The following is a 10436-nucleotide window of genomic DNA, read 5'->3' as shown; positions in this document are numbered from 1 at the left end:
GCAAGGAAGTATTCCAGTGGGCCCCAGAGCAGGGACCTCCTAACCAATGCTAGGACTTGGAAGCTTTACCAAGCAGGAATTCCCAGCAACCCAAGTTCATAGGCTATGAATGTTTACCTTGGCAGGCATTACCAAACATTTAAATGGCTCGAGTCCAGTAAAAGTAGTTTTCATTAAAGTGACTGCTTATACTAGATATATCTTTGCAATATTGTTGTTTTTATTTGCCAATAAAAGAGTTATAATCATTAGCCCAATTTTATCAATGGAAGGGAATGAGAAAGTTGAAGCTACCTAAGGTCACACTGCTGATAGAATCATAGCAAAGGTTTAAAATAGATTGGCTGGCTTCATCTCCCATTCTCTTAGCAATACACAGGATGTGTGTAGCCACCCTGTTAAGGAAGAACAAGTTTCCCAAATCCAAACAAAACTTTGTTTTCACAGTATATACATTCATATGTTAAGTGCGTTTAAAAGTCATTTAAAAAAAAAAAATAACTGGCTTATGATGGCATTGGGAACCTAAAAATTGAGTGAAGAATTACAGAGCCAGACTCTAAGTCAAGGAAAATGATTTGCTATTTATGATCCCTAGTTCCAGTTTTGGAGGTCGTGGTCAAGAAGCTTCTGTATGCTGCTAACATATTTTTAGAACTCAGAGGGTAACAAGGAGATGAACACCCATCAAGAAGGACATAGTAACCCCCCTGAGCCCCACACACATTCAGAAAGCAGAGAAATGTGTGTTTCAACATTCACACACTCCTCGTGGGAGGTAGTATATTTTAACCCCCAGCCCCAACACACAAATGAAAGCTTGTAAATTGTATAAAGGTAATCCTAAATTGCTAAGGACCCCTACTACCTGACAGAATTGGAGAAAGACAACACCACTAGGCTTTAAGTTATTTCTCTAAAATCTGACAAGAATACTGCCAGTCTCATCCTAAAAATAACTAGATGCAAGGAGATAAGGAAATGTTGGCAGCAGATACCTGTTGGTCCAGATAATGGAATCATTACACGGGCTCCATGATGACCATGTTTATAAAACACAAATTGTCAAAATATAAACAGAAGTTCAGAGGAGCAAGAATGACTGAAAGGCAGGCAAAATGCTAATGTAAATTAATTCTATAAAATGGCCATGTCTTTGGGTTTTAGAATATAGGTAAATAAATGCGCGTCATAACTCTGTAAAAGTGAACAGGGTAGTAAGTGCAGCTTAAATATTCTGTCATTCTTACATTTTCATGTACGAGGTTAGAAGTTAAAAATACTAGATTTTACTAACTCAAGGATGCATGCCCTTTTCCAATGAGGTTCAAATGGAATAACAACAGCAGCACATGAGTTTAAAGCTTAACAAGGAAGAACATTAAAAAAAAAAAAGCATATTCAGATAATTCAAACAAGGATAATATAAAAACTGAAAAATAAACTGAACAAGTAACTATACAACACCTAGTCAATCCGACTTAAAAGGTAACACAGACATAATTACATTAAATGCAAATGGATTAAATGCTTTAATTAGAAGGCAAGTAAGCAAACATAAAAAAATCTAATTTTTTATGAGCAACATACTTAATATAAAGATACGAAAGGGCTAAAAGAGTAAAAGTATAAATCCTTACTAGTATGGCTCCAGCTATATAAAGGTAAACTTGAAAATAAATAATGAGAAAAAAATAAAAGTTCTAATTGAAATCAGAAATTTTACCAACGTTAAAAAAATATGGATCTCGTAGGCATTAAAATCTGCATGAAGGAATTTGATCACGTAATTGAAAAACATGTAAGAAACATCATACCACCAAGTTAGAATACTTCTAACACACAAGGTATTTTACAAAATTGAATATCTGTGGGAAGCTTCAACACATTTTAGAGTATCAAAATGACAGACAGGAGTATACTCTATAATTAAATGTAATTGAACTGTAAGATATTTTCAAGAAGAAAATTAGAAATGTCTACATTTGGAAATTAAGAAATATACTGCTGAATAAACGACTCATCTGTCAAAAAAGGGTCACAATAGATATTAGAAACTGTTATACTCCGAACTAATACTATTGTGCATGGAATGTGTGCTTTGGGGCTGGGGAGTCGGCTTATCAGTTAGGATTGCTAACTGCTCTTGCAGAGGACCTGGGCTGGGTCCCATACGGCAGCTCACAACTGCCTGTAGCTCTAATTCCAGAGGATCTGGCACCCTCTTCTGCCCTGCGCAGGCATCTGTATATGAAGTACATAAACTCATGCAGGCACACACACACACACACACACACACACGCACACACACATGTAAATAAAAAAACTAATTTTTTAAAATGTTCGTGTTTAGATGAAAAATAAACAGATCTAACAGCAACAAAAAGCTATACGCCAACAAGCAAGCCATACATTCAGACCGTTAGGGCTGCCGTTAGGACTTGCAGCCCAGTGGAAGGAAGTTATGTCACTACGTGGTCCGTCCCATCCCCTTGCTCTCTGGCCACAGTAAGGAACCACTCTCCTCTAACCCAGGCTCTCTGCCACGACAATCTACCTTGCTGCTGACAGAGAACCGTGGGTTGAAAGGCACCACAGGCCCCTGCAATTTCACGCAGAATTAAATACGTCCTCATGTTAAAGTTGGCTGTCTTCCATGTTTGTCACAATGACAGTGGACAAAGTAGGAGAAGACAGCCACAAAGAAGACGTGTTAAGAGAGGCGGGTGGGAATAACCACAGGTCCTGTTACCGTTAAAGAGATGCGAGGACGAATAACTTGAAAATGCTCATGGTTTTGTGTGTATTTCTGTGAAATACAACTCCAAAAATGATAGAAAAACAGAATTAAAAGTGTTGAAAATTTCAATTTATAATTTAAAAATCTTCCTGCAAAGAAACTCTAGTCTCAGATGATTTTACTGCTGAGTACTATTAAATATTTTTAAAAAAATCCTTCCAATAAAATGCAACTCCTTCCAAGGCAAAAAAAAAAAAAAAATCAAATTGTCCAATTTGTCCAATTTTTAGAAGACACCAGGAGTATTTTTTTTTTTTTTTGCAAAACCTGACATAGGTCATGTCTAAATAAGAAAATTGTGGTCACTTATAAGGCCACTGTCAGATATAATTGTTGGAATACAAGTCCAGTTTTTAAACAAGGCAAATTGAATCTAGTGACAAAGACGTGGATAATGGAATGGTGTCTTAGCATCAGTTTTCGCCTATTCCGTGAGTACGAGGCTGTCTTAATTTTTGAAAGTTAATCAGTGTAATCCATTCCTTCAACCACTAATGGTAAAGTGTAGTCTTGTCGTGTAATTGTTTGAACCAGCCACGTGAAGCAAGTAAAGAGATGTAAATTTAGCAAATGAGCAGTGGATTGGAAATTCCACAGTCTTGATAAAAGATTCCAGAAGAACCATATGCACTTGTAATGTTAGCAGTTAACTTAGCGCTCTGATGATTTCATTCGTTTGCATGATGCGTTCTGGCTCCTCCCTTCCCATGATGCGTTGTTCTGGCCCCTCCCACCCCTATCAAAACCCGTTCCTTCCTACCTGTCTCCGTCCCAGATTCATGACTTTTGGCTTGGTGTTTTGACCTATTTCCTTTAACTAGCGCCATCCGCGTGCGCGCTGTTTTAAAACTATCCTTTTATTTATTCAGTGGTACCAGGGATTGAACTCAGAGCTTCACACATACTCCTCCAAACACTCCTGGTCTCCGTTTGTTGTTTTCACTCACTAGGAAGATAGAAAATGTGAGAGCATTGTCATTCAAGATTCTCTGAAGCCCCACTTAAACATTTCTGTCTTGTCTTCCAAATCCCGTCCCTCCTTTACAGCGTTACCTCGTCCCCTAGTCTCGATCTGACCAGGTCAGATTTTTCGTGCTAGGTAGCCACTTCCCCCCTTTCTCAGTTTCCTTCACCGGCATCACTATCGCCATCTTGTGTAGCAAATACAAGTGGTGTTTTTGAGGGCTTTCATTGAGAAAAAGAGAGGGGAAATGGAGAGTATTTAAAATCGGACATATCCCCCTCCCATTATATCCTGCTCTTTTTTTATGGCTTGTGATGTCCCAGGTGTTTGTTAGCAATGCAGTCAGAAAATAAAATAGCTCTTCATTATGGAATGAACTCAAGGCTAGAGGGCTGGCATTGGCGCCGAGCTCCAAGTGTGCTGTCAAGGGGTCCGTATGACATCAGGCCCGGAGGAGCCAACATCTACCCCCTCAGCCAGCGAAAAGGAGCAAGAGCAGGAGATGTCTCCAGTGCTGCTGAGGACGGAACAGCTGCCTGGGTGTGTAACCCGAGCAGTGGGGGGGCTCATACTCGGGAGGACCCTGTCTTAGTTTCAAGCTTGCTGTCAGTATTTTGACATTCTTCATAACTTATGAGTAGGACTCTCTACATTTTCATTTTGCTGTAGGCTGTGTTAATGAGATGGCCGGCTCGGAGCCCAAGGAAGGGGTTTGCAGACTTTTCTTGATTTTACAGCTTCAAACAAAATGCTTTAAGAAAAGAAAACAAAACAAAAAAAGAAAATCAAAACCAAAACAAAATAAAAACCCCACCCAGCCACTTTCTAATGTCCCCGAAGCACTTTCTCTGGCTTCTCGGAAGCCATCTCTTTCAGCTCTGCCGTCTCCAACACGTTGGTAGCTGAGTGTTCCCTTGCCATGTTGTGGAATCTCTGATGTTTGTTTCCTGTTCCCTTACAACATTTTTGCAACACCCCAAAAATTCCATTACCTGGCTCCGATGTCTTGTCCTCCTCCCTGAGTTTCTATGGAGTCACACTCATCTCTCCCATCCCCTCTCTCCCCCCGGGCAATCTTCTGATCACATAGAGCCTTCTCTGTTTTGGAATCCATGGTGTGCTTCCTTCTGGCCTCTGATGTCTGTCATGTGCTTTCCCTTCTGCCTGGGACACTCTTCTGTAAAAATGCTCTGCTCACATTGGTTTTTATTCCATTAGATCAACACAGATGTCAGCTTTGGTATTAAAACTCCCCAAAAGAGGGTTCCAGTGCCCCCCCACACCCATTCTTTCTCCTATGGTACCTCAGACATTCCTCTGCCTAGATACATATAGTGGTATGCCATGTATCTGGCTTGTTCTCATTCTCCATCCTAAATGATACAGTTCTTGCTTTGGAATACAAATTAGCCAGTCTTCGTACATGGATCCCCCTGAGTACATGCACCCCCCCCATGGTAGTCTGAACGCATTATAACATAATCTCATCTAGCTTCCCTGGCGAGAGCACATCTGCCTTACTCATGGTGGTAACCTTGGAGGTGCTTATCTGGCTCAATAAATATTTGCTAAATTCAAGGATGCATAAGTGACGCAATTTGCAGGGACACGATCCTTCTAACTAAGGTTTCTTTTGTTTGTCTGTTTTTGAATGTCTTCTCATCTCCTTTCTCAACCCCCTTACTTAACATACACTAAGCTCTCCATGCTTGTTTGGGAAATCAATACCTGCAATGACTCGTGTGGTCATTGAGTATCCCCTTGAGGCATGGCCCCATGCCCTGTGCTTGGAAAAGCATGCCTGTGAGTACAGTCCTGCCTGGGGGCTGCATTCCGTCGGGGGGGGGGGTGATAGCTTTAGCATCTCAGCTGAATCTCTTCCAGGTCCAAGTGGATGAGTTGCCCTCTGCGCTATCCCGGACTTTATATTGGTGTTTAGAGGACGATGGAAACCGTGCTCAATCCATAAACTTGTCACTGTGTGACAAGTAGAGAGATACAGTGTGCATGAGAGAAGCTGTGGAGGAAACTGGGGGCTGCCCCCGGGAACCCTGCTTTTGTTGCTGTTGTGGACAGTCAGGCCTTCCCTCTCCCGTGGGGCCAAATATGGGGCTCAGGTATGTCCCTTCTCAGTTGCTTCCTGACTCCCCCGTCTTGCGGCGAGCATTTTCCTTGAGGTCAGTGCCAGCTGCTGTCTGAAGCTCTCTTCCTCCAACGAAGAAGTTGGGGTTTCTCTCATCCCCAGGTCCAGCTCCGTTTCTTTGAATGATATCCCCGGGGTCTTCTCTCTGCCAGACTGCTGACTAGATCATAGGAACCAATAGACTCAGTGTATGGGGGTTTGACAGGAGGGCTCCGGGGAGCCTGAACGCTAAGTAGCTGCAGGGCTTACTGTAGACTAGTGATGTTCTAGGAAGACTCAGAGAAATCAATGTGCGTCCCATAAACCTAAAGAGAAGTGTGGTCCTAGCTGGGCTCTTCAGAAATGGTGAGAGAGACAGCTTCATACCCTTAGAAATGCTCACCCCAAGGCTGCAAGCACCATTGATGCAGGAGAGATGCGGAATCATGTAGGAGCCTAGCCATTAGCTACAGAGAGCTTGCTATGGTTCCTCTCCACTTCTAAGCTTCTGCAATTTCATTATAGGGTTCTAACCCTGTAATGCAGTTTAAATTTCAAAATCCTGTACTTAATTAGCTGTTTGTCTAAACCCCTTGTGAAGTAGACGAGCTTCATACAGTGGTAATTAGTTTATTGGTAGAAACAATGGCAGAGTCTGAACCATGCATATTTTTTGTGAATGTGGCAAGAACACAAGAAAGCCTGACTATTATTATCCCTTCAGTGTTTTCCGTAACCGAGATCTTTTAGTACTCCTGTGAGGCTGTAACAACAACTTAACCTGGTTAATAAATAATGTAGAAAGAAAGGACAGCTAATGATATGGACTATCCCACAAATACTGGATCCAGATTAGTCAGTCTCTGAACAAATGAGCATGAGTTTCTTATTAATTGACATTCTTACAACTGGAATGAGCCTAGAAGGCAAGATTGTATTTAAGGAAGCAATCACCGTCTTTTGTGAGTCATAGTTGGTTCCTGTGGCACAACTGCTCCTGTCGGGTCACCTAGCTGGGACCCTGGGTAGACCCAACAGTGTATTGCAATGTGTGGGGTACACTCAAGGGGTCGTGGCTTCTCTAACCAGCCAGCTACAAATGAGCAAAGCATCATAGGAGGGATGCAGCCACATGGGAGTTTACTATGCTCTGAAAAGTGCAGATATAGGCAGGCAGGTGGCCTGGAGATGGCACAAGTATAGGAAGACAGAAACATGGAAGTGGCGTTTCATGTCTGATCTGCAAAATTAGCATCTGCTTTGGCCCCTAAGTCCACAGCAGCTGATCTCTCTCAGGCCTCCTCAATCTGAATGCTGGACAGGAAGAGGGAGCGATGGAGAGGAAAGGGTAGTGTCCATTCCCAGTGGAAGAACCCGAGACACTGTAGCTTGCATAAACTCATGTCTCATTGGCCAGAATGTCCAGTTCTTGTTAAGAAAGACTGGAAATACAGAGATTTAACCTCATCTAGCTATAACAACAGCCAGGATTATTAATTCTCCAAATCAGACTTAAGGTTTGTTGTTAAGCAGGAGGGCAGATAGATACTGGCCAGGCAACTGGCAGTGGCGGGGCACGCTTGGCTCTGGCTCCGGTGATGCAGGCTTTACTCTGTTTCTTGACTTGAAGACCTCCAGTGGGAACTCTAAGCTATGGAGGATGCCTCCATTTGAAGGACTTTATGAGGACCTTATACTGTTGCCTTCTTGTCTCTTGATATCCCCAAGATACAATTTGAAACATCTCTGGTTTCAGGCTGGCAGCCCCCTGAGGCTGCCCGAGGACCATGACATTTACACTAGCACATCTCTTGAGACTTAGTGCCCTCAGTCTGCTGACTTCTCTCCCATACAGCCCCTCCCCCCCCCCAGGTGGAGCCTAAGTCACTTCCTCCTGGATACATTGTTCTTGCTGTGTGTGTTAACTCTCAACAGACAGCGCAGCAGTCCTGCTTAGAACAAAACAACACCCTGAGATTGGTTACAAGCCAACAGGAGGTCTTACCTTTAAATAAGAAAAGCACTCAGGAAGAGCAACTAAAACCAGAAAGCTCACGTTTTAGAACCCTCACAGACAAAAACTGACAAAGAACATTGGATCTATCCTCCTGCTGCAGAGGAAGACTCCTGAGCCCGAGAGAGTGTGAGAACCTCACGGGTGCTGTGTTATGGCAGAACTAGAGGGAAGGAGGATTGCAAAGCTGGGTAGAGGGCTTTCTCCAGCTCTTGACTGGGTCTGCATCGCATCCATTATTTAAGCACCTGTGAGCATGGGGATTAAGGCAAAAGCTACAGGGTGGCATATGGTGTTGTGGCTACCAGATCTGATCCCCAATCTGCCATGCTTTGGTTAGTGACACTTATCTGTTCCTTAGTGTACTTACTCGCAAAGGAAAACCATGGCAACATACCTTATGTGCTTTTGGGAGGATGACATGGAGTTGAAATGCAGAATTGGATGCACAGACAGTGGATAGAGAGGCCTGCTCTTGCCGGGCTGGCTACCGGCTACCCCAAGCAGGCTCAGGGTTCTTGAATTTTGCGAGGTTGGCCACTGTGCACTGTGCATCTGGAGGAAGCATGCCAAAGAGCCAGTGAGAATGTTATGGTTTAGTCTGGGTGGTTGATTCTTGTTCTGGTATCACGAAATGATGGATTAGTCTGCCAACAAGTCAGTGTGACATGAAACACACGAATTGTGGTAAGGATGCCCCTTTTGGTTTGTGTCTGTGGAAAGGGTCTTTTCTCTTTGTATGTCCACCCTGTGCAGTCTGTGCAAGACTACTTTTGGTTTTTCTTTTTAAAAACATGGTAAGCTGTAGCGCACCCCAGTTTTTGTCGCAGCTTATGAGAAACAATAACACTAAAGATGCATATGCATAGAATTATCATGCAAATCAACTTCTGTTTTTGTAACATTAACAGACTCTTTAAATTTGGCAATACTTTAATTCTCTAAGAAGTGTTAGGGTAGTTGACCGTGTTTTGAAATTGTCTTTGTCTTGTTTGATACTTGAAAGGCATGAAAAATTTCCCCCCACATCCTCACCCTCTCCCAGGGGTCACTCCCTCCCTCTCTTCTCTTTGCCCTGCTTGCCCTCTGACCTCGCCTAGCTCTGCTGTTTCCATGGACTTCTGAATCTAATTAATGTCTTCGTGGCTATATAAATGAATTATGTAGCCAGGAGGATGTTGGAAACTTTGAAGAAAGTGCATTCCTTAGGGAAAACCTGGTTTTGTTAATATATATAATGGAATGCACATTTCCAGGTGGTAGGATATGAGTACAGTGTAAAACCTCAATCACACGCTCACACTCAATAAATATCCGTTGCCTGACAACAGACAAAATCTTAGAAGCATTGGATTTGACATCTGGGCAATTCTCAGCCATTGTGGAAGGTGGCTGATGGGACAGATTATCCATATATGTTGCCATCCCCAACTGACTTCAGCCACCTGACGGGCGTGGGCATATTGGCTTCCCCTCCCCCTTCCCGTTTCTAGTCAATTTACAACCCTTTGCAGGGAGTCTTCTCTCAGAGGATCTCTGAAATGGCCCTGGCTGCCCATGCCCAGAATGTTCTGCAAAGCTCTGGACAGCAGGAAAGTGAGGAGGAGGGGCCATAGTGAAGTTCTTAACCAAAGGATACTGTCAGGGAGCCCAAGGCAGAGATGGTCCCTATGCCCCATGTTTCCATGGAAACATAGAAGGAGTGATGACAGCCAGCACAGCCGCACCATCTGCTCAGGACCTGGAGAATGAAGGAAAAAAGAAAAACAGAAAGGTACCTTGGATCCCAGGCTAGAGCCACTCTGAGCTACCTGTGAAGAGACAAGGAAAGGCCTGAGGGCATTGGCACTCCTGGGTAGATTTAAAAATCTGCGCTGTTCTGGAGCTTGACATATTAACATCTAATTTGCAAGCAAAAAAGCCTGGAGGGTTTATTGGCAAACCCTACCCACAGTTTCAAATACCCTGGAAGCCTCTGGAAGGAGAAGCTGATTGAGTGAGGTACCTGCAGTTTCCCCGGAACAGGAAAGCATGGCTGGTGTAGTGAGAGGGAGGGAGGGCTGGAAGAGCTTGAGGAGGCTTGCATTGTCTTCCCGGAAGGGCATCCACAGAGCTAGTGCTTTTCTAGAAGAGAGGCAAGATGGTGAGATGATGGTGGTAGTGGTGATGGTGATGATGATGAGAGAGAGAAAGAGAGGGAGAGAGAGGAGGTAGAGAGAGAGAAAGAGGGAGAGAGAGATTCTATTGTGTCCTCGAAGCCATCTCTGAGTCCCAGCCACGTCTTGAGAATAAGTCATGAACTGATAAAGTTTCTCTTGGTCATTAAGCAGGGAAAACTCAGGGTGGTGCCACAGATTTGCCTCTAGGTATATACCAGAGGCTCCCAGGTGCAGGGGAGCAGAAGGAGGGTGAGTTCCTTGCCAAGAGCATGTGTGTGTACTGTGTTGAGCAGGATCTGTTTCTTACTGGCTTCGTTTTGTGGATTTAGCACAACTATCTGGCCAGCCTTGCAGGGAAGCTGGCAGCCCTCCTTTGA

This window comes from Phodopus roborovskii, unplaced genomic scaffold (genome assembly GCF_943737965.1).
Source record: "Phodopus roborovskii unplaced genomic scaffold, PHOROB, whole genome shotgun sequence".
Lineage (NCBI taxonomy): Eukaryota > Metazoa > Chordata > Mammalia > Rodentia > Cricetidae > Phodopus > Phodopus roborovskii.
The sequence above is the reverse complement of the archived record's forward strand: the minus strand, read 5'-3'. Positions refer to the sequence as shown.